The sequence below is a fragment of the Lissotriton vulgaris genome, chromosome 2_1, assembly GCF_964263255.1.
Source record: "Lissotriton vulgaris chromosome 2_1, aLisVul1.2, whole genome shotgun sequence".
Lineage (NCBI taxonomy): Eukaryota > Metazoa > Chordata > Amphibia > Caudata > Salamandridae > Lissotriton > Lissotriton vulgaris.
Window position 1 is genome coordinate 449,198,742 of NC_141687.1, and position 25,705 is coordinate 449,224,446.

Genomic DNA, 25,705 nt, shown 5'->3' on the forward strand with positions numbered 1-25,705 from the left:
TATCCAATTAAAAAGGGAGAAGTGATTGCAGTAGATTTGATTAAATACTGCTTAGCAGATGTATTTCATTGTATTATCCTCAACTAATTGAAATGCAATGCATATAAAACCAAAATATTTTTCTTCAGTCATAATCTCCCTGTTGCATGGCAGAAATGTTGGTCTGTTGGAGTTCCCCCTGTGGGCCCACGTTCTGGAGTTATCAAAAATCTGGGAGTTAAATTTGATAATCTTCTTTCCTTCCAACCACAAATCTACTCTTGTGGGTTCTTGGTTTGGCCTATTGCGCAATCTGAATTTTTTTTCTCCATGTTCTCTCCTTCTCAACCAGGAAATAAGTTATTCAGTAACTCATCCCATTTAGGTTGAACTATGCGAATGTTGCCGGACTACCTGGTAACAGACTCCAGGTGGTACAGAATGCAGCAGCCTGCTTACATCTCAACCTGCCATTGAGAATGCATGTGTGCCCTCACCTGCAATCTCTTAGTTGGTACCCAATTAGTTCTTACTCACAAAGTGCTACATCAAAGTGGGCCAGCCTTGCTGGTCTCCAAACTTACATCCTATCATTCCATCAGGAATCTGCACTCGCCTATCATGCTACTGGCAAGGATTCCCAAAAACTGCAGCACCAGAGCAGGAGGGCGCACTTTTTTCTATCTCGGACCATTAGCCTGGAATAAGGTCCAACAAGATCTCCGCACAGTTGAATCAATCTTCATCTTTAAAAAGAGGCAAAAACCATGGGTTTTTGTTTGAAATCAGAGGATCTATCTGTAAGTTAAGCACCAGTACCCCTCTGGAGTAGCTGTACGATGTTTAAATCCTTTTTCATCTTCATCATAGATAGACATGCAGGCATGTAGATAGATAGAAAAGTAGATTGGTAGACAGGTAGATAGAGAGATAGACATACAGGTGGTTAGGTAGACAAACAGACAGGATTAGATAGATAGATAGATAGATAGATAGATAGATAGATAGATAGATAGATAGATAGATAGATAGATAGATAGATAGATAGATAGATAGATAGATAGATAGATAGATCAGTAAATTTGAATAAACAACATAGGTTCAATTACTGATGAAATAATTGAATGCCTATATAAGCATGATTTCAGAGATCAATGAGTGCTAATTAGAGACATACAAGCAGGAGATACAGGTTAAGTTTGTTTAGAAGTATAACTGCAGTCTTTATTTGAAAGATCTACCCACGTGACATACATGAGTGCAGGTATAAACCCTCTTCATTGAATGCATACTAAAAAGAGGATGACTATATATTGCATTTTCAAATGACACATTCTGGTATGTTGTGAAGTGAAATAGCAGCAGTGAGATAAACAAAGGTCATCCCAAAAGGAATTTACTACATCATTAGAGGGAAATGGGATCTGGTAAAGCTGGAATGTGCCATTTGCTCACATCAAATATGTCCTATGATCAAATCAGGCTCTAAACACAAAGGCCATAGTATAGTATTAATAAAGTATAAAACCACTGCAATTGAAGGGAACAACCTTGTGCGTAAATGTGCTCCTTGTGAAAGAGCACAATTCAGAACTCAAAGTGAAGTTACCCACTGGCTATGAATGGAAACAAATGTGGAAGTTAACAACAGACAAATGGATTAAGAGACCGTGTAAAAGCCCTGTTAAGTAATTATAGTATACATATATTATTATAAAATAAAAAGGTCTGGCCTAAAGCCGGACTCATAAAGGACTACTCTCTACCTAGGAGTATATTGTTGATGAACAATTAATAAAATCCACCAAAGAAATCACCCAAATAAAGTTTAGGTTATGGATAATAGCAGGGATTGAAAAGAAGCTAAATGATGAAGAATGGCTAGATAGCATAAAGCCATGACAATGAATGTATCTCCAGGAGACCTGGCTTACTCAAGAGCTGTATATTGATGAGTTTGTCACTGTCTCAACTCCAGCTATACCATCTGTTTCTGGGCGAGTAAAGGAAGGTCTGGCAACTATTATATCTACTACAGCACCAATTAAACTTAGAAAGATGTATATTGGTTCCCCTCATTTTCAACTGGTCTACTTAGTAATGGGGAACAATCAACCCTTGATTGTAACAGAGGAGGAAAGGGAGGAATAAAAACCCTGTCATCGACAATTTCTTTCAAGTATCAACAAAAGCTCTCAGTGAACACCAGTCAGAACAAGGAGCACGGAGAGAGCCATCAACTCCACAGTCCAGGGTCAACTCCCAGCGTTTCCTCCCTCAACAGCACTAGAAAACACAGGAAATACACACTTTTCCGAGAGCATCAATATAGTAGAATGGTCAGAAAACAACTCTGCACCATCAATTACAGGGGGAATCACTCCAGCAACAAAAGCAGCCGTAAAGACATCCCCCAAGCCATCAGGAACAGCAAATTCCAAATTACAATCGGAAAAAGTAAAAAAGGGGGGCCCAATCAGCCCTACCTCCCTCAACACAGGGTGGTGGAAGAACGGGCTAAGTTCTGAATCAGTAGACAGAGTGGGATCTATAAAACTGTCACCTTGTCCCCCAGTGGGGAGGGAAACGGTCCCGCACAGTGCTACTCCTCCAAATAGCCTCTGACGGGACACCAGCCAGTCAATTCAGTTCATCCCAGAATACAAATCTAAAGGACGGGGCGACATCCTCAACAGAGGCAACATTCTTCGAATACTAACTGCCATAAGCAAATTGGCAGGGATTGGTTCACAAGACCTAGTATCTGTTGAATTTGAAACATTTAAATACCTTTCGGACCAGGAAGGAACAAAAACAACCTGGGCAAATCCGGAAACAACAGAGAAAATTCTCAAAGTGGAGCCCCAACTACAAGTCTGGGGGATTCGATTACATGCTCACCGCGAAGTGGGATATCCAGAACCACTTGTTCGACAGCATCAAGAACCTACTGTTGACAAGACAAAAAATAAGGTCAATTCCGGACCCTGCAACTCCGTCCTTAAAGGTGCTCGTAGCACCTCTATTGAGGCCACACAATACAGCAGAGCAAAAACCCAGAAGGGACGGGACAAAAGAGGAAAGGATTCATCAAATGAATGGTCATGGATATCAAATACTATAAACTGCAGACCTGAGGCCCAATGACAGAGAGCAGAAAAAGCAGTAAGCACTTCGAATCTAAAATTCGGCTCCTGGAACATAAATGGCATCGGTGCGAAAACCTCTGACAAAGGATTACTGATGTATCTCCAACAATTTGATATAATCCTCCTACAAGAAACGTGGTCGGAAGATCCTTTCCACTTACAAGGATTCAAATCATACCATCTCCCAGGCACCAGAAGCTCAAAATTTGGGAACTTAAAAGTCAGTCTTACAACCTATGCTTCAATTAAATCCATAACATCTGTGAAGGAGCTAACAAGCAAAAACACCACAACAAACGGAATAAAAACAATACAGATAGAAATATTAGGCCTAAGAAATAAAGAACACTTAACAATCGTCAATTCCTATATAAACCCTATAAAACAAAAAAATCGGCGCAAATTATTTGGTAGCCGAACTAACAAAACTTGTCACAGAAGAAACATCTTTAAATTACATCGTTTCAGGGGACTTCAAAATGTGCCTCACAGGGATTGTCGATCTGGACTGTCCGGCAGCATATCGCCACACAGCATGGGGTATTCCACGACAGGACGATTGTAGATGGGGCAAGCTTTCTAAAATCTCGAGGGATTTTCTGATCGAGTTGATGAACCTGTCTTTGGTAGCATTAAATGGCTGATTTGCGGGAGACCGCCCACAAGCAGCCACTTTCCATACCGCCCTCTCAAATACTGCAATACATTAAACTTTCACTTCTTATCACTTTTTAGTCTAATAAAAGGGTTTAGGATTGGAACACCGGATTATAGTGACCATCTACTTCAAGAGTTTATACTTGATGCTCACGGAACGGCAACCACTTATCCAATGGAGGATCCAAACTCAATGATCACATCAAACCACCGGCGAATCAAATAAAACATGCGTGATCCAGAAAAACTTTAGGCCCTTTCGAAAAAAAGATGGGAGGAAAGAAAGCAGCTGAGCGAGAACTTAATTGAAACCTTCGACCCAACTAAGTCCAAAAATAAGTCAACAAAAGGAATAGAAAGACCAAAGAAAGACTGGGATGCACTATGTAAGCTGACAAGTAGTGAAAGAATCTACTTCTCAAGTCATCAGAACACCATACTAAGGCAGTTTAAAACCAACAACAATAGGGTACTACGCAGTCTCCATATACACGGCCCAGTTGACAACATCCAGTCCGAATTAAGGAGGCTTAAGGCATGCAGAAAAAAAATCATTTGGCTCCCTAAAAAAGAAAGTGCCGAATCAACATGGGCAAAACTGACATATGACGCAAAAAACAACAAAAGCTCCAGGTTTTGGCAGACTGTCAGAATCATAGAGAACCCATCAGCTCCAGGAATTAACTCCCATATAACGGAGGACATTTGGGCAAAGCACCTACAGAGCCACTACAACACGGAAGTCGACGAAAGTGCGGGAGACTCATTGGTGTGCCAAAGTGACCAACAGCATTCCAGATTCGAAGGAATGGAACTCTCCATCTTCTTTTCAACTAAACTGCTCGAGGATAGAATCCTGAAAAGTCAGAAAGATGGAGCTCCTGGGCCCAACTACTGGGTTGAAGCACTATTACCCCTCTACAACAACATCTTGGAATTCCTGAGAATTCCTGACTCCTGGAAAGGATCAATCATCTCACCAATCCACAAAAAGGGCAAAAGGACTGCGCCAAAAAACTATAGGCTCATTGCACTGACAGATATTGAAGCAAAATTCCACGCAGGACTCTTACTAATGAGCTTTTGGTCTGGGCACAGGAAAGAGCCCTCATTCCCATCAACCAAACTGGCTTTCAGGAAAATCTGGGGACCACAACTGTAGTGTAGTTCCTATTTTCCCAATAGGCCCTGCGCATTGGAATAACATAAACAATAGTATGGACGTAGAAGTGCGGTCTTCCAGGTCTCTATTGACTATGCTAAATTTAATTGGGTTTGTTACCAACTAGCTCAGAGGTCACTGGAAACTTTCTTGACTGAATAGGAAGTGATCAGCTTCCCTGTTACAGACAAGAAGGGATTCAGTTTTCCAACAACCGCATAAACATGACAACTTTGCTCCTTAGAATAAGAGTCAATCTCTAGAGTCGTGTGAAACAATAGACAGTTATTTTACTCAGTTAGTTGTGCAGATTACTTTCACCAAGATGCAGAGAATAGAGAGACGGGCGTTTTCAATAAAAGGTATTATTTATTGAACAATCTTTCTTCTCGTGCAAGAGAAATGAATTGCCACAATTGCAAGACTAGTTATTATGAAAAGTGTGTACAGTAAAATGAGGATTGCAAAATAATACTGTAAAAGCATTGATATGGTTTCTTAGCCATACAATGGTTAAAATGAATAAAATATATATATACATTTAGCTAACGTACTCAACTGGTGCTTCTAACTACGCCTACCCCAGTGTACCTGACCTAAGCCTAATCCTTGGGAGGGAGTAAGTAGCAGTTTTAGTTAAGTTGGTTTTGCCAAGGTTTAATTCAAGAATTCTCTCTAAGGGTTTAGTCAACACCATACCTCTGAAATAGAATGTTGGAGGTCTTGTATCTCCTTTCAGGGCTCGATATCCCAGTCACTCGGAAGAGTAGGCTGGAAACACCGTAGCTGGATTTTCTCGGCAGGAGAAAAGACAGCGTCTCTCTCAGCGCATCGAGGAGGAGGAGGGGCAGCGTCCGTGGGCAGCTTGCATCTGCTGGGCTCTGCAGGGGACAGCTGTTCTGCTCCTATGTTCACCACACCATCGCTATCATCAATGTCGTTGAGGCAGCGTTTGCTTAAGGCAACGTTGGTTATATTTATACCTGAAAGGTGCCTGGTTTGACGTACGTTTTTGGACATAAGACTTCAATAAAGATGTCACTAGGAAGTGATCGTCTCTCAGTGCTCATTAGAGTTCTATTACTAATCCAAACATAGCAAGCAGGGCTTTCCCAGGTTGCTGAGTTTTATCTTTTTGAAGAACTCGGAGTGTAATCTAGGACTCTTAGATAGTGGCTTCTGCTCTGTCATTTGCTCTAATGAGCTGCAGAAGAAGAGATTCTGAAATGTGGCTCTGATCGTGTTAGGCCAGAGACGAGTTTCTGAAATATCGCTCTTGATCGTTTATGCCATTATCGGGGAATAAATGGATTATAGCCGTATAGGGGCATAAGGTCACAGTATTGATCGGGGTCCTAGATTAGAACGCGACGCAACAAACATTCTCGCTCTTTCTCTCTTGATAGATGGCGCCAAAAAAATCAACAAGCCGCCATTCGTCTGCTTATTGATTACAAAGCCACTTTCGATAGCGTCGACAGGGGGACACTTTGGGCCAAACTTGCAAGGTGGGGAATACCTCCAAACCTCCTGAACCAGCTAATCTTGCTTCACTCTGAAACATGAGAACAAATTAAAGTTGGAGCGGGAGACACCTTGTCTAGGAGAATACCAACTACCAAAGGGCTGAAGAAGGGCTGCGTACAGGCTCCAACCCTGTTCAACTTTTCTGTGTGGAATGGAATGGAATGGAAAGAGAATTTATAGAGCGCGATGGCTACCCACAGGCGTCCCAGTGCTGCAGAGGATATAGGAAAGCAGGATACGCTAGATTTAGTGGTTCAGGAAGAAAGATTAAACAGATGTTTTATTAAAAAGCCAGGTTTTAAGAAGCTTTCGGAAGGTGAGTAGATTGGGCTCTGATCTGATTGAGGGGGGGAGAGAGTTCCAGATTTTGGCTAGGTTGTAGGAGAGCGACCTACCTCCACATCTGGCTCTTCTGTGTCAGACCTCACCACAGAGTTGGACAAGTGCAACCATCATGCCCCGAATCTGGGGGGCTTAACCTTATCGAACCTCCTGCATGCAGACAACCTGCTACTTATCAGCAGTACTCCAGTCGGCCTCCAGGATTTGATAAATACCACAAGTAACTTCGCCAACCAGAACCGGCTGAATATAAATCTTGAAAGATCTATAGTTATGGTACTAAACCAACAGACCAACAAACACCATCCTCGATGGACAATGGAGCACCGGCTGCTGGAAACAACAGATGAGTACAAGTACTTGGGAATAATATTTGATAGAAAACGGCTCGTTCGCTAAACAAATAGAAACCATCAAATGCAGAAGGATCGCACTGGCAGTTGTATTAAAAAACATCAAGCAAAAAATAAATGGCCTTAGTCTTCTTCCAGTATTAGAAGTGCTTTGAGCGAGACTTCTACCTTCGATCACTTATGGTAGTGAACCAATGAGAGGAAGAGATGAGGTTACCTTGGACAATGTGGTCGCCAAGGCGTTAAGAAAATTATTCAATCTTCCGCGATTCACTTTGCCTGCTCAAATAAGGCTTCAAAAGCAACAAATCTCACGGAAGGGCACCTATGCCAAGTGCTGGTTCAAAATAAAGAGAGCCGAGCCCATTGAATTCATATCTATGGAAGGAAAGCACAAGGAAAAATGACAGCCCAGCCATGAGTTACCTCCAATCAGGAATCAGGCTGCTAGCTCTACAGGACCTATGGGAATCTAGCATATCCCAAAAATGTTTCAACGCCCTGGTAAACAAATCAGTAAAGATTGCATCCCTTGTAGAAGACAAAGCTGCCCTCAGCAGGAGGGCCCACGGATGGTTCGTAATTCAGAGCTACTTGTCGGCAAAGCCCCAATCATACCTAGGAACATGTTTTTTGAGAATCACAAAAGAAAGGTTCTTGCTTCTGAGGCTGGGAATTCTACCCGCAAAGCGCCACCTCCCACCGTGGAAAAGCACAGACACTTCGAACCATTGTAGATTGTGTGGAGACGTATTACACATACTATGCATCTGCAATGGCTTGGGAGCAGAACGAAGACAGCTATTAAAGCCGCACCTGATCACAAGCCAGGTACGATCATGCAGGGAAGTGGTAAAGGTCTGTTTTGAGGTCAGCAACATCCAGCTTGCCTATAGCCTTGTCCGGTTCATGAAGGCAGCAAATGCAAAGTTAAACCTGGGAGCACTCCAACAAACTGGTCTTCAGCTCACGCCCATTTGTTTCTGAGAGAGGTACAACAACTTTGATCATTAGGATTACCTCTGGCAACTCTGTTAATCACGATGGTTCCTACGCTCTCTTGCAGCAACCTCTGGCCGGCAGCCAGCACAGTGACACAAACTTTTTTACACATTTTTACCACGGGCGCACCGACCCAGGAGAGCAAGCGACAAGACAAACCACATTCCATTCCCATCAAAACAAGCTCTCTGTTGCCCAGCAACATTTCAAAACATCTTTAGGATCCAAGTTTTTAATATTAACCTTAAAGGAATTGGGACCATACAGGTGCTTGCACCGATTAGCTCTCCGAAAAATGTTGTATTCTGTGCCATGTGTCGCACTTTTCTGGCTGTCTTGTACACTAGTTTTTACTCCCTTGCAATTTTACGGAATTACTGTACACTCACAATTTTTAGCATTACTTAAAGAAGTTGTTTTGCATTTTTCTTTTTTTATTTAAAACCTGTTTTACTTGTTTGCAAAGGTTTTAATTAATCATGCAATAAAGTGATTATTATTATTATTATTAACCCTTGATTGTAGTGAATTTTTATAATAAAATCTTGAACGCTACCGCTTCAAGGTCGTGATTGAGCTGGACAAAGTACTTGCTCACTTTATAAAAGGGGTGGATCCCGCATATATATGTATCTGGGTAGAGGATTTTTATCAGCAAATTTAGTTTCTCAGGAACAAACGTTTGTGGTTTTACTGATATAACAGGGATTAATGTCCAACATGTCCCACACGACAGCTACGGGTAAAAGTTAAATGAACTCCTATGTAAGTTAGCCTAGAAGTTTTAGTACCAAGAAGAAAAGAGGGAGAAATACCCAATCCAACCTTCCAAGGTACTAGAAAATCAACATGTATTAAATACATTATAGTGACCACATCTGGTCTTAAATATTGCAGTTTACCAAATTGACCAGATTTACTGACCATGCCTCACTGACCATGTTAATAAGTGTTACATCAAATCGGTCAGAAAAAAACATATTTATACTTAGCTCATACAATCCAAATACGCATGGCTACTTCCACTAGTTCCGAAAATCCACAACGATTTCTTGGAAAACTCGGCTTCAGCAGTTAGGGACTTGCCCTTGCTTGAATATTGATTTGTCAAGAACTCATGGAGTTTTCACAGAACTGAGACTCTTTGAAGACGTTATTATGTCCACCTTTACGTCAAATTCGGCACCTCGCCTATGGTGCGGTCAACATGTTTCATTTTTAAACGTTGGTGAAAGTTAGATATACAACCTGCAGGGTACAGCCGGCTGTCCTGCGATCTCGCCGCTGTGGTAGGGGTAGGTGCTTACAAGCCCAGTGCCTCGAGCATACAAGGTAACTACCTTACAGCTCAGGCCCCACAAGGACAGTCAGTGGGGTCCGTCTACCAGGGACACAGGGGCAGGAAACCACGCAGGATCCTATCCTGAGATACCCTGCAGGTTGTATATCTAACTTTCACCAACGTTTAAAAATCTTTTCATGTTGATGAGCATTTAGGTCCTGAAGAATTGCCCTAGTGGCATGAAACATGTTGACCGCACCATAGGCGAGGGTTGAACGAGGCAAGATCACCTTACTCTCTGTGCCTCGGTACCCCTCCCTTCACCACTTTTTAACGAGGCAGTGAGCCATATCATTAAAGGTTCTTAATGGACTCTACTGACCTTTTTTAATTTTTCACTCACGCTCACAACTGCACTCCTCTTTTGGCCCCTCACACACATGCATCAAATGGCTGAGGAATAGAAGATCTCCACTAAAGAGTAGCACCCAGTGCTACCCGACAGGCATTGCACCGCCAGCCTGCCGTTGGAGCAGGAAGCCAATGATGACACAAAACAATCATCGGGTGGGATGGCAACAGTCGTCCAACCTTTGAATTGTGTGAGGCGTCCTTGATTCCGTCAAGGGATTATCTTAGTCCCTACCTACACACCTTCTAGAGAGAGAATCATTCCCTTCACCTAACCAACCCTCTGTGGGGAACTCTGTACACTCTTTTGATTAACCCAGTTTTTGGACACGTACAGTGGACCCCGTTAAACATTGTCCTTTAATTTGTCCCCCTTGTTGTTATAGTAACTCACAATTAAGTTTAATATATTCGATAGAGACCTAGTAGACATAAGTCCTATGTCACATCTATAGAATATATTATTCCAATGCGCAGAGCCTATTGGGAATATAGAAACGACACTACAGTATATCATCAATGACATTGTACCAAAGTACCCTGGCAGTACACACCACTCTTTCATCTTTAGACATAGTGGGATACACAGACGTCTGAGTGCTGGAGAGTTTGGAGAGGGATGCCTGCTAGGTAAATGCATGGCACACATCCATCCATCCATTACATCTCCTGAGGGGGGTACAATGACTTACCTATTGTTTCTATCCCTGCAGGTGACAGTGCCTATGCAGTGCGGGACTTCATCCTGACCCCGTACCTGGATCCAGCCAATGCAAGGGAGAGGAGATACACCAGGGCACACAGATCTACGCGCTGCGTCATAGAGCGTACATTTGGAATCCTGAAGAGCCCGTTCCCGTGCCTGCAAAAGAGTGGAGGAGCACTGCAATACAGCTCTGAGACATGCTGTGAAATCGTAGCAAGCTGTGCAATGCTCCATAACATGGCTATGAGGAAAGGCACCACAATTGATGTGACCGATACAGACAAATCTGATCACGATTGTCCACCGCCCCCTGGCAGGGCAGCAGCATGAGTTGGGGCAGCTGCCGGACGTCAGAGATGGACTGAGATCACACAAAACTACTTCTAGGTGAGGAATGATGACAATGAGCCAAAATGATGTTTGAAATCTGTGATGTGTTTATTCACACTTCATAAACATTAACTGGTGCTGTTCCCAGCACATGTTATGCACACAGTGCAGGTACTTCCCAAGAAAGTGTTCAATCTGTATTAATGGATTGCATCACCAATTGACCCAAATGTATCAATGTACAGTTCACCTCCTCCGGTGACGGATTGGTGCTGGTCGGTCCCCAGTGCCCTCTGTTGGGTGCCTAGGTACTGCACCCTGTCGTCCACTGCGCCGTCTTGCTTCAGGCAATCTAGGTGTGTTGCTACTCCTACTTGAGGTCTCTGCACTCTCCCCAGTGACCATGAGTGTGGTGCCAACTGAGTTGGCGGTTTGCATTTGCTCCACTGCACTGGTGACCGGTTCCAGCCCTCTTGCAATGTCCTGGCAGCACCTGCATGGTAATGCTGCGACTTGTCAAGTTGCTGGTGGTGGTGCGCAGGCGGTTTAACATGTAGTTATGAAGCAGTGGTGTCTTGGTTTTGCTTCAGTGTGTCACAGAGGTCACATCTGGCACCTGCCATGGCCATGATGCCTCCCACATGTAGCGCTGATTCCTGTTGAGTGTGCTCAGCTGCCTATTAATGAAGCGCAATGATTTCTGTTGCAGGCGCTGTACTTGAAGCATGTTGTTTTCCAGACCTGAAAATACTGTATGCTCCTCATATGTGGCAGTGCTGCTCCTGGGTCTTGTCCTGCGTGTTTCCATTGTTGATACGCTGATTTGTTGGATTTCCTGTCTACGGATGTGTGCCTTGCCTCTCTGTGCTCACTCGCCTCCCCTGTGGCGTCTAAGTCATCCTCCAATGGAGGCAGTGGGGGCACATGTGTGCGCTTCCTGTGCATGATGGTTGTGTGCTCAGACTCTTCACTGGAGTCCCCATCATCAGCCTGGTCCTCAGGAATTTGAAAGTCATCTCCCTCTGCACTGTCAAGTGCCTTGGATTGTGCTGTGGATGTAAAGGGGGACACATGAGTTTCTGTCATTTTCTGCATTTTGCACTCAATAGAGTTTCTAAATTTTGTGTTGTCTGCCTTCCGACACTGTCTTATTCCTTTATCACTAACCCACATTTTGCAAGTGATTTCCTATGTGTCATGGACACACTATCCTACATCCTACTTCAACTACCATGATGCATTGCTTGGTGTGCTGTAAGATGTGGACGGGAGTGAAATCTGTTGTTTCTATTTTGTGCATTCTAGGCAGTGTGCATGGGATGGGGATGTGTGCAGATATATTTGGCATGCATCTTACCTTGGCTTCTGGATGCAGGGTCGGAGCTGTCAAAATGTCAGCCACACCACTGACGCTCTCAGGCAGGAGGGTACCCTCCACATGCTCCTCATGGGGTGTTGGTTCTGCTGCTGTGGATGTCTTGTTAGACTCCTTTAGTCTGTCTGCCACCCTCTCCTTCGACCTTTGCCGCATATCGTACCACTACTTGCGCAGTTCATCCAGAGTGTGATGAGTCACACCCACAGCTTTGACTTTCTCTTGAATTTCCAGCCAAATCTTTCTTTTCCTTGCATCAGGGGCTTTCAGTGCCTTTTTCCTAAAGAGGAGCTCATGGCTGCAAACCATCTCCTCTATGAGCACCTTCTGCTCCTTGTCAAAGAATGTATGCTTTCTCTTCCTCTTTTCACCCTCCTTGCCCTCATGTTGCCTCTGGGACTTCATTGGGGTTCTTTCTCTGCTGAGCTGCCTCCTCACTGAATGTAACTGTGGCTCAGGCAAACAGGTGCAGCAAATCACTCCCACTTCCTGGTTGTGATGTCATCAAGCTGCAACTGTATTGCAGATTCCCGATTTAGCGATTTCTTAATTAGCGAATTTCGCAATTAAGGAATCGCAAATCATGATTCTGAGATTTTTTGCAATGTTTAAGAAATCGCTAATCATTAGCGATTTTTTAAATAATCCCAATTTGCAAATCTAAAACTGCAAATCGCAAAATCTTGCAATTTGAGATTCGCAAAACGGGATATTGATACATATCCCCCTTAGACCAGTCCAGACTCAAATTCACTAGAACTATAGAGACGATCTAAAGATTTTGTAACAAAATAGGTAGCAAATCTATCTGTGAAATACTTAAAATATATGGCAGTAAATGCCTTTCAGTAACAACCTATAGCTCTAAAGTTGGGGTAATGCCACCTTAATATACTGCAATCCTGTGAAAATGATTATTCCTGTTGAATGCTGGCCGTACCAAGATCTACTTCTACACATCTCTTGGATAAAGAGCTGGATGCACCATATGTGGCCAAACTTCTTTCAAGTAAGTGCTTTGTGTCCGTGGCACAACATCTGGTGCAAAGAAGGACCAAAGTTCACAAGTTATATAATCAGTTTAACTCTGGAACACACTAACAAAATCACTAACAAAATCCCATAGCTAGCATACATGCACAAATAGCTAAAGATTATCTATCGGTAAAAAAAACAGAGACATTTTGCAATTTGGTAAGAGAGAAATTAAAAAATGATATATGGAGAAACTAATTCAGGAGGGGCCTTGAGGGACGAAGAAAAAACAAGTGTGTCAAGATACATGGCCTATAGCGAGTTAGCTGCTCTACCAAAATATTTGGTCAAAATGATAAATACTCTGGATCAATTTAATATGACATGATTACGTTTAGGTACAGTTCATGAACTGGTGGCTTTCCTAAAACACGAGAAATGGCAGGAAATCGTCTATAAAAGCTCTTGTGATGGGAGAGCAAATCAGTCCACTATGCACTTTATGTTGTTTTGTTAATTTTATCGAGACATCAGAAAAAAAAATAACACATCTTAATGCAAATTTTTATTGCACAGAATTTCTTTTTTTTTTATAATGACGCTATGACATTTATTTGTACCCATGAAAATGAATTTGTGGTATTGCTGGTTATATCAGCAGGGTTGTACATAGAAGGAAATCTCTTGCACTTCCAGACCTTTTAGTCCATGAAGAATGACACTGATTGAAAAGTGAAACTAATAAATGGGATGTCAAGGCGATTTGTGCATATGAAGATGTAACAGTCATATTATGTATTATATAAAACTAATGGATAACAATGTTTTTTAAATTGTATGTACTTTTATGGATCAAAACAAGATTCAAATAAAATGAAGATGTAACAGTCATATTATGTATTATATAAAACTAATGGATAACAATGTTTTTTTTAATTGTATGTACTTTTATGGATCAAAACAAGATTCGAATAAAGTTTTATGACTGACTGACTACTCTCCTACTCTCCCTCAATGGAGGGATTGGACATTGGATTGGTTGTGCATCCGTCATCAATACATATTCACAGAAATACTATTGGTGACACAAATGCAAGTTGGGGGTTGTCCAAGTGCCAGGTAATAATGTGAGCAATTCACTTCACAGGGAGATCAAAAAATGCATTTTAAAAAGAAAATCAAGTTCGTGCCATTAACGTTGTATCCACCATGTTTTAGGATTAATGTGCTTTTAGTGTGCTAGACGGTGGAAAGGCTATTTTTGTAATGTGATACAGAAGATACTTAGCCACTCTCTACCTCAGGCTGAGAATTAATGGAAAAGCACACATTTAAAGGAGAGCAAGAACGAGCTCGAGCAAAACTCTCTGAGGGTCACACTGACAAGCAAGCACTGACGTGAGAGGGAGCTGTGTCAGGAGAAAATGTTACTTGCTTTGGCAACTCACAAAAAACAGTTAAAATGTGCTTTCTGGAAATTGTACATGGATTACATAGGTATGCAGATGTTTGTGAATCATACAAATCAGGGAACGCTCGGAGCCTAAAGAAATTGCAGTTTTTTTACATAGAAATTTGTCATCAATTACTATTTTTTTTATATTTGTGTGTATATAAAAGCTTAACAACAGCACAAAGTTACAGCAATCCATACACACAATCAATAAAATTTACATATATGCACGCCGTGTTCAACCTTTATAGTAAAAATCACAGGTACTCCACATGGTGCATAATTGATGAAGTTCAAAACAGCTGCAGAAATCTGGTCAGCTGGTTCCATGACAACAGACATTGGCAATGACAGTGTTTGTGCAAGTGAATACAAGTGCATGCAAAAAAGGCAAGCACAAGCTTATATTGTTGTATGTTATAACTTTAAAGCTAGACACATCAGCATTGCAAACATTAGATATACATTTTGTAATTTATACACTGATGATTGAAAGCTCTTTCTGCTTCTACTGCCAGGGGTGGTCTATTTTCGGTCCACTTGAATTTGCTCTGAAAGAGGGTGAAATAGGAGAACATGGGACATTCGCAGCTTACAAAATGTGCAAATAGCAAGTCAGATAGAACAAAACCTATAGCAGACTGTGTACTGGGTTTGAGGAAGCGATAGTGTGAGTATAGACATGAATCCACCCCATTGCCCTATGCCATTTTGCAGGAAAGTAGGATCTGCCTCTATGGTTACCCCCACTTTTTGCTTTATGTAATGCTGTTTCTGACCAGTCTGACTGAGATCCTGCTAATAAGGACCCTAGTCTCTCTGCTTTCTCCCTTAAATTGTTATGGTAAGTACTTAGGTACATCCCAGATTGGATACTGGGGTACCCTTATCAGTCCCTAGTATATGGTACTAATGTACCCAGGGCACAGGCACACCAGAGGTCCACCATAGGCTGAAGCTAGCATTATGACACCTATGGGACATCATTCAAACTGTAACTACAGGCTTGCCATTGCAGGTGCTATCACCACTTCTGATAGATATAGGTTTCCCTATATCTCGAGTCACTGCATTTAAAATCTATAAGTCACCCCTACTGCAGGGCGTTTCAATCCTGAAGGCAGGGTGCTTGGTTGTAAAGGAGAGGGTGCCCCTGCATGAGCAGGACACCCTTACAGCCTATGGAGTCCAGTCTCCTGAGTTGTAAGTGAAACAGCCATGTAACATATAGAGGGGCACCCCGTCATTACGCAATGACCGTTTCGAAACCGGCTACAACGAACCCTATTGTGTTTGGTATCAAACATGTTGGAATCATACCCCCACACCATAAACGGTGTGGGAGTATGATTACAAGCACTGTAAAGGCCCTCCGTTAGGTCCTCAGTGCACCCAGAACCAGTCTTCTAGACCCGGACAGCACTACATGGCTGCTGCCGACGAGAGACACGATTTTGCCCTCCTGCTACTGAGCCAAGCTAGAGCAGGGGAAGGCAGAACAATATGCATCCTGTCAGAGGGAGGTGTAACCACCTCCCAGACAGAGTTTGGTGTATTGGGGCAGTGAGGGAGCACTTGCCAGCGACATATAGTCTGCATGCAGGGCATATTTGGTGCCCTCCAAGCACAGTCCAGTTCAAACCAGTTCAGGGAGCCATTGGCTCCCGCTCTAGCATGAAACTGGGCAAATGACAAGGGAGTACCCTACCCCTTGTACAGCCTCTCCTAAGGGAGGGACCACTGAATCTTCCAGACCCTTTCCTTAGGGTATTTGAGGACTTACCTGAGGGTGGGTCCCTAGATTCATTGTGAGGTATGTTTTAATTCAGACACCCTTTCAACTTTGACCGTCTGGGCACTCCGGACTTCACTGGACTTCACTCTGGGAATCAAGGCTGCAACCAAGAAGACACCTGCTGCTCCCTATCTCTTTGCCCTGCTTATCTTTTGAAACATCTGTGCCTGTGCTCCATACAGTAAACCGTTCCAAGGCCTGTGGGCATCCAAGACACCTCAAGGAAGCTCCCTTGAAGTGAAGGAGTCACTACCCTGCATCTGCAGGCACCGCAAACTAAGCTGACCGGTCCGATGATCCTGGACTCCCACTGACTCCAAAAGGCTCAGCAACACAGGTGGTAGTTCTTCACACCCTTCAAGGACTTCACTGCCTCTGACAAGTTTTGAGGCCAATATTCCTTGTTGGAGCTGCAGGAACTGAACCCCTGTGCGCTACATTGACTTGTCGTTGCAAACACTTATTGGCTTTCTTCCATCAAGATCTTTGGGCTCCAAGTAGCCCCAACCTAAAGCATTTCCAGTGACTGAGATCTTTGTCCTCACTGCATCGCTTGCATCGTGGCCCTGCATCTTTAGTGAGCTTTCCAAGGTCGTCTATGACACCAATGCCTCCGGCCTCTGGGTCAAGTTGAGGCTCAATTTGTAATTCTTTTGGGCTCTCCTGATTGCTTGGAACCTGCCCTGACTCCCCTGTTTGTGGTGAGTCTTCTGGACCTTGCTGGCCCCAAAATTGTACCTTTTTCTATCCTTTCATTGTTTGCAGTTGCCAAGGCTTGCTGGTGCCTCAGCCAGACACTTACCCCTCAACTCTCGACATCTGAGGTGGGTCAGCTTGAGCACATCTTCTAGTCTTCCACATCATCGCCAGGTCCACACAGCTGCTGTTTCAATGTCACCATCAGCTCTCCTGCAATACCCCACATCGGAGGGAATTTGTATTCCATGCCACCTGGTCACTGCTGAGTGGCATAGACTCTGTCCCCTCTGCTTGCAGGTTCTTCACATCTTGGATTCACCTTTGGGTTTCAACAGACACTTTCACCTTCCCCAGCAGCGGCATCTTCCTGAAGTCCTGTTTCAATGTCACCATCAGCTCTCCTGCAACATCCCACATCGTAGGGCATTTGTCTTCCATGCCTCCTGGTCACTACTGAGTGGCATAGACTCTGTCCCCTCTGCTTTCAGGTTCTTCACATCTTGGATTCACCTTTGGGTTTCAACAGACACTTTCACCTTCCCCAGCAGCGGCATCTTCCTGAAGTCCTCCATTGGATTAAACTGCGGCTTCTGATGCCAGTTCACACCAATGCTCCTGGCTTTCCTGGTGCAGGTATCCTGGTTCCTGAGGTCTACACGGGTGGGATGGCTCTCCAACCTTCTGTATTCCAAGGGTTTTCTTCAGAGTCTATTGGGAAAGGTCCTTCTTCTTTAAAATTGCAAACACAACTCACCCATAGACTTGCATTGATCCTTTGGTCGTGTTCCCACTCTACACACGGCCTTGGTGGGGTTCCTGGTTACTTACCTTGGGTAGTTCCTTGGGTTCCCGGCATTTCTATGTCTTCTGGGTATAGCCTTGACTTGAGGTGTAGTTCGCATACCACTATTTTAGTATATTGTTTGGTCTCCCCCAGGTGACCACTGTGTATTCTGTCCTACTTACCTGTTTCTATGGTAAAGTTTTGTGTGCGTTGTCTCAAGCCAGGTGATATCTGTATGGTTTAATGAGTGTCTTATAATAAATACATATTTTTATAATTACACTGTGTGGTTCTTTTTAACTTAATCAACACCTATAAGATTCTGTTCTGGTAGCACAGGCTTCTTTTTTTACTCCTTCTGGACTAAGCCTGAAGGCTGCTCTCCACTGCTACCATTTATAACGCTTCTAAGGTTGTCTAAGACCACTAAAGTATTGGACTGGTGCAGGGTGCCCACATAAGTGTGCATTATAAACTATCAAAGATGAGACCAGCTTCTCACACATGTATTCTCATTGCTCTATTCCAGTGGTTCCAACGTTTTGAATTCTGCCCCCCCCATTAATCACTATTGAAATCCGGGGACTGAGTCATGACTGCTAGCCGAGGGTTATAGCGTAAGCATTGTTGATGATTTGAACTCAAAAAAATACAGAAACAAACATTGAAATTGCACATTTTATTCAAATCACAAACATAAATAAAAAAAATAAACATTTTAATTTGAATATGAAGGTTGTAGCATTTTCTAAATTCAATTGAGGCCACTCATCATCCATACTGTCTTCTGTTTGGTGCACTTGTACTGCTAGCACAAATCATGACAGACTCGGTGTGTGAGTAACTCAATGGATGAGTGGTAGACTGTGACTGTATGTATAGGTGTGTGAGTAAATATTATGGTACAGTATTGATGAGTAACTGTATGTATAACACACTGCATGTGTGTATAGAGCAAGGAAATAGTTGTGGTCTGTAGTATCTGGCATTGTTGTGTGTATGGTTTCAAAATGATCAATGTGTATTTTATAGGAGCTGTATCAAACTTTATATTAGAGTATCAGTATGTGCTTTAGATTATCACATGAATGATGTCATCAGTGATGTCATTTGAGATGTCATCAGTGATGTCATCGGTGATGTCACTGACCATGTCATGAGTGATATAATATGTGACGTCATCAGCAGTGCATTGCCGGCGCGCGAGTTATAGTTAGCTCAACCAAATAGAACTGGCGAATTTCTCTGGTTTTATATGAGTCAAATGTCCAACTAACTACAACGTCCCCTAAACCTATGGTTTTTTCAGTGAATTTCTAAGGTTTTTTTAAATGCTAATTTCTAACTATAACGTCTGTAAAACCTATGTTTTTTTCTGTGAATTTCAAAGGTTTTTTAAATGTTAATTTCATTTTTTAGTGTTTATAAAACCTATATTTTTTCTATAAATATTTTGGAACTCTGTTATACTTCTTTTTTTTAACTTTACAAATCATGTAATGTTTTATATCTTCCCAAAAAACTATGTCTATCATTTTTTGGAGAAAACTACAGGCCAGTACCGGCAGTCTACCAAGCTCGATCAGCATGCAAATCCTATCCATCACATTTAAATGATGGGCATTTAGTTTCTGACAGGTTTGTGGCACGGCGTCCAACATAACAACATATAGGTATAAGTTTGCGCCAGCTGCTACTGTGGTATGCGACCGGTACACACTACCAAGCAGTGCGTTACGTCATGTACGTATGGGGTGACGCCCACTGTGCATTGTGAATGCGACTAATACACGCTGCCACGACTTGTGTTACGTCATAGACGGAGGGTGTTGTGCCGCATATGCCATTCCCTCATTTTTTTGTCTCAAAACTATATCTAAATAACTAAATACGTGTATATGATAGCAAGCGATAATTAAACATATTTTAAACATATATTTTTCTAATTGCATTAAACTTATATTATAGTAAATATATTTTCTCAAAATCACATTGGTTGCAGTCTCATTGCAAACTGAGTGCGCTATTGTCATGTGACCATAAAAAAAAGTATTTCATTAGTTCATTACATTTTCATTTGTAACAGTTTGAAAATGCCACCCATTTTAGTCAATATTTGTACTGCATTTCAAGAGACACACCTCTTCTGCTTAGAGAGCTCATTTCTAAACTTTTTGCAATATACACATATTTTATACTACACACAACATGCAACTATCATCTTGATCAATAGTCATGGTCTGTAAAGTAGCCTTCCACCTGTGATAGCAATACACCTAAGTGTTACATAACCGAAATTTTCTCCAATACCAGAGGTAACATGGTTGCATACGCTGTCCACAGCACAACATAATGTACTACAGACCAGAGACAGTATCATGCATAGATAATGAACACACAGACACAGATAGATAGTGGAAGTGGGTACGGGCACGTGCACTTGACTTCTTTTTATTAACAGGGTTACATATCCAGTGACGTGGGGTGAGTGTAAACAAGCCCTCAAGGAATGGTTGCTGCTAGCATCAACTATCAATCATTGGATCACACACAGAGTGTGTAACAATTCATGCAGCAGTAAGGTAGGGACAGTAGATGTGTAACAATACAGAAATAATTCTATCGTAAAAGAACCACAACTTGTGATAAACTGAGACACAATCAATAGATCTGAGATAATACACAAAAAGATTATATCATAAACGCTCAATCAGTTCTAGTGCACTCACATAGCCACATCAAAAGCATTCAGCATATGCACAACCAGAGACGATGGTTGCTGCAGGCAGGCCGTACTAGGAGCAATATCAACACTGCATCATCTGCAATAGTGACTCAATCTGAACTGTGAACACTGTTGTCTGCAGTGTAGGCCACAGAGAGTGGTCAGCATGCACCCACAGCTACGTAAGCTGACTTGACCTGCCCAGTTTGTCATAAGCGAAGCAACAAAAAGCATGTGAGGAGCCTGCAATAATGCGTATGCATGGTGCAGACAGTACGCACTGGAGCAATGTCTTTTCCTTCAGGACTACCTCATCTACAATAGCAACTCAATCTCAATTTTGAACACTGCTGTCTGCTGTCCCGCCGCTGAAACTAGTGTAGCTACACTGCTCAGCATCTTGTGCAGTGAACAGAACGAGGGGGGCCTGAGCCGTTGGTATATATTGGCAGCATGACGGCGCTGCATGACATTTCCTTCCACCCACTGGGGTAAGACATTGTGAAACAACGAACAATCAGAGGTGCCCACTGGGGTTTTAGCACGATCAAAGTTTGGGCAATGGACTCGTAGACCAGAATGCAACTTTGCCACACCCACATGGGTGGAACTTGTTACTCAATAAATCATGTGCATACAATCAGCCTCTGTTTCTCGTTGTTACAGCCAGTGATCAAGGGCGGGATGACGCCCGAAACGCGTTTGGCATGTAAATGGACGGATGTGCTGCAGGCTGTTGTGCTGCTGCCGGCGGCAAGTGTGTGTTAACCCCCTCGTGAGTGACCTTCCAACTTGGCAACTTTTGGAAAGAATTTAATGCGGCTAGTCCGGTCGCGGAAGGTCCCGCCGCTGAAACTAGTGCATCTACACTGCTCAGCATCTTGTGCAGTGAACAGAACGAGGGGGGCCTGAGCCGTTGGTATATATTGGCAGCATGAGGGCGCTGCATGACATTTCCTTCCACCCACTGGGGTAAAACATTGTGAAACAACGACAAATCAGAGGTGCCCACTGGGGTTTTAGCACGATCAAAGTTTGGGCAATGGACTGCTAAGACCAGAATGCAACTTTGCCACACCCACATGGGTGGAACTTGTTACTCAATAAATCATGTGCATACAATCAGCCTCTGTTTCTCATTTGTTACAGCCAGTGATCAAGGGCGGGATGACGCCCGAAACGCGTTTGGCATGTATATGGACGGATGTGCTGCAGGCTGTTGTGGTGCTGCCGGCGGCAAGTGTGTGTTAACCCCCACGTGAGTGACCTTCCCACTTGGCAACTTTTAGAAAGAATATATATATATATATATATATATTCACTGAAAAAAACCATAGGTTTCACACCAGTTATAGTTAGGAATTAGCATTTAAAAAACCTATTAAATTCACTGAAAAAACCATAGGTTTCACACCAGTTATAGTTAGGTGGAAATTTTACTGATATAAAACCATTGAAATTCCCACGTTATAGTTAGTCGGACTCACTATAACTTGCGCGTGCAATGCACTGCTGATGACATCACATATTACATCACTCATGACATGGTCAGTGACATCACTCATGACATCACTGATGACACCATCCAGTGAATATGTGTCTTTCTGAAAAATAAATATTAGTGAGTTATGTTTTAATATTTAAATTCATATATTAGTGTTTCACTTTGTGTATAAGTGGCTACATGTGTTGATAAGTAGCTACATGCGTATGTATATGGGTTATTTGATATTTTTAGTAGTATCAGTATGAGTGTCTATATGGTTTGGTGGAGGTATTACTTAGCACATAGATGCATGAGTGACTGACTCTTTGTTTGTATGTGTTTTGAAGACAGCATATGTACAGGACTGTATGGGTGGATGAGTGTCTATATGTGTTTGTTAGTGAGTGAATGACTGTCTCACTAGTGTCTTTATCAGTAACTACATATGTTTTAATCTAGTATATATGAATATTGATGTATATAAGTGAGTATATGTGAGAGTAAGAGATTGTAAGATTTCCTGTTTAAATAAGTATGTGTTTCTATAAGTGATTGTTTAAGAGAATAAATATGTGTAATTTTCAATAGAAGTAAGGTGGAAGTGTGTGTATAACTCTATATTCAAATAAATGGTTGTTCAATAGTTTATTTGCACGTGTGAATATGTGTGTGAGTAACTTTTGGATGAATGTCGGTGTGTAACAGGATGTATAGGTGTATCTCTTCATATGATGAGTGAGTATATGTATGAGTGACTATATAGAACTGTTGGTGAATGAATGGATGTGTACATAGATAGTGGAAGTACAGAATTGCTTGTTGTAACTGATATAGGTATGTCCATTTTTTAAAAATTTCAGTTTCTATTTTTGAATATGTGTCTCAAGGGTTACTTTACACTGAGAGGAGGTCTGTGACTGTGTCACAAGGATGGTGTCATCAGTGATGTCATGAGTGATGTCACTGACCATGTCATGAGTGATGTAATATGTGATGTCATCAGCAGTGCATTGCACGCGCAAGTTATAGTGAGTCCGACTAACTATAACGTGGGAATTTCAATGGTTTTATATCAGTAAAATTTCCACCTAACTATAACTGGTGTGAAACCTATGGTTTTTTCAGTGAATTTAATAGGTTTTTTAAATGCTAATTCCTAACTATAACTGGTGTGAAACCTATGGTTTTTTTCAGTGAATTTCAAAGGTTTTTTTAATGCGAATTCCTAACTATAAGTTTCACTTTATAAATAAGACTGTTAGCACTCTAGTTGTTCTTTTTAACACTCTGGTACATTCTGTCATTGGGCTACAGTTGGGCTACATCTAGTTGAATTTTGGGCTACATTTACAATTTTTGATCTCTGGTGGCCATCTTTGGGCTACATTGGGCTACTTTGGGCTACATTTGGGCTACATTTTGGCTCTAACATATATTAAGCCCAATGTAGCACAATACATATTTTTATAAAGTTAATTTTTTTACAAACCACTTCAGAATAGGGCTACCTGTCTCTACAATTATCCCATTTTTTTTTTTTAATTTTTGGGGGGAGCGCTCCCGGAGCGCGCCCCGGAGTGCGCCCCGAAAAGCGTATTTCTGAAAAGCGCCCCCGGGCGCGCTCCGGGGAGCGTCTCGTAAGCGTCAATATCGCAAACGAAAACATGATCGTGACGTATCGCGTAGCCGCGACCGCGTGATACGCACGGCGTAAGCGCACCCGGAAGTACTCGAGCGAATACGATCGCACAACGTAAACTTCCGGCGCGCTTACGCTGCGCGACCCGGGGCGCGCCCCCGGGCGCGTAGCGTAAGCGCGTCGGGTCATGTGAGCAGAAAATAACACTTTTTATTGGTTCATAACAGTTTTAGTTTCATAATGATGAAGCCCCTGGTCTTGTGACCTGAAAATAACACTTCTCATTGGTTCAGGACAGTTTTTTTTTCTAAATGATGAAAGACCCCACCTTTTTTCCTTATTCTGACTTTGTCCTTTGACTGAGGAAGACCTGTTTGTTGCTCTCTCTACTTTTTTGCTCTAAATAATGGCTTCATTAGTAGCATCAGCTGGTGCATCTGCCCCACCACCACCACCACCACCACCAAGAGGACCAGCTCCAAATTATATTGGTGGTCAAGAACAGGAGGAGGAGGAAGAGGAAGAGGAGGAGGGGAGAAGAAGATGGCTGCCAGAAGAAAATACACCTTACAAACCCAAACCACACATTGTTTGGCAGTTTTTTTCAATTCCAGAGGGGAAAAAAAAGGTGAATGCTCCCAAGGTGACTTGCCTCATCTGCAATGATGAACTTTCACGGGGCAACCCAAACAAGAAATATTCTTTTGGTAACTATACCATGATTCGGCACATGACAAGAAAGCATCCAAACAACTACTCTCGAGCAGAGTTCCGGGAACTGGCCAGTAACCTCCCCCAGTCATCAAGGACCCCCTCCCAAAGAAACCAACCCACTTCCTCGCAACCAGAAACATCTGAGGTGATGCCTTGCATTCAGCCGAGATTTGCTGATTTTAAAATTACTTGTACTGCTTGTGGCAAGCTTATCTCCTATGGGGAACAAAGTATTAAGCTCATCGTCCTTGCAGGTGATAATCACAAGTGCCCCAAAAAGAAATAATTTTTGGGGTTTTTTGTTTTTTTGCTCCAGTTGAGCCAGTTTCAATTCCCTTTTTTTGTTTCTCCCCCTAAAAAATACAAAAAAAAATATAAAACTGTTTTGAAAAGCCAAAAAAAGTTCAAAAAGTTCCAAAAACACAAAAAAAATATAAAACAACAAAAAGAAGAAAAAAAAAAGTTCTTTTTAGAACTACCTCCAATTTCTAAATAAAAACTTCATTTTTTTGAAAACTCTGTCATCTTTTTCCCTCATTTTACGCTCCCCGGTGCGCTACCTGGTGCGCGCACCGTGCGCTTCCCCCGCGCAAAACGAAAAAAAAAAAAATATTTTAAATGCCCCGCGGGGCCCTTTTATAGCCCCCACATCAAACCTAGGGGGTCAAAGGGGTCTATCCCTGACGCCTTATGGTCAGTTCCCACTTTGTTTTAGCCACCTCTTATGTCTCGATTTTACCGAGCCACAAGATGGCGACCGCTCTGGACTGTTTGGAATGTTTACAGACACCCGAGAGCCAATCAGCTTTTCATGCGCACCTCGCGTGTCGCGCCTGGAGCGCTCTCCGGTGCGCGCACCGGTGCGCTGCTATAGATATATATATTTTTTTGAACCTAAATTACTCAAAATCCACTGGAGCACATATCTTGAGACATAGCAAAGGCACATCGGGCTACCAGTCCCTACAATTTTGCCAAGTTTGGTGTAAATCCATTCAGCCGTTCGGGCTAAAAGTGAAATCGACCGCCCTATGGAAATTAACATGGGGAAAACGCGTTTTGGGACCCCCCTTTTATCTCGGCCCCCGCTTGACGAATCCCCCCCAAACTTTCAAGGAAGGACCGGAGCTCGACGAGGCCATTTTCAGGAAATTTTCAGG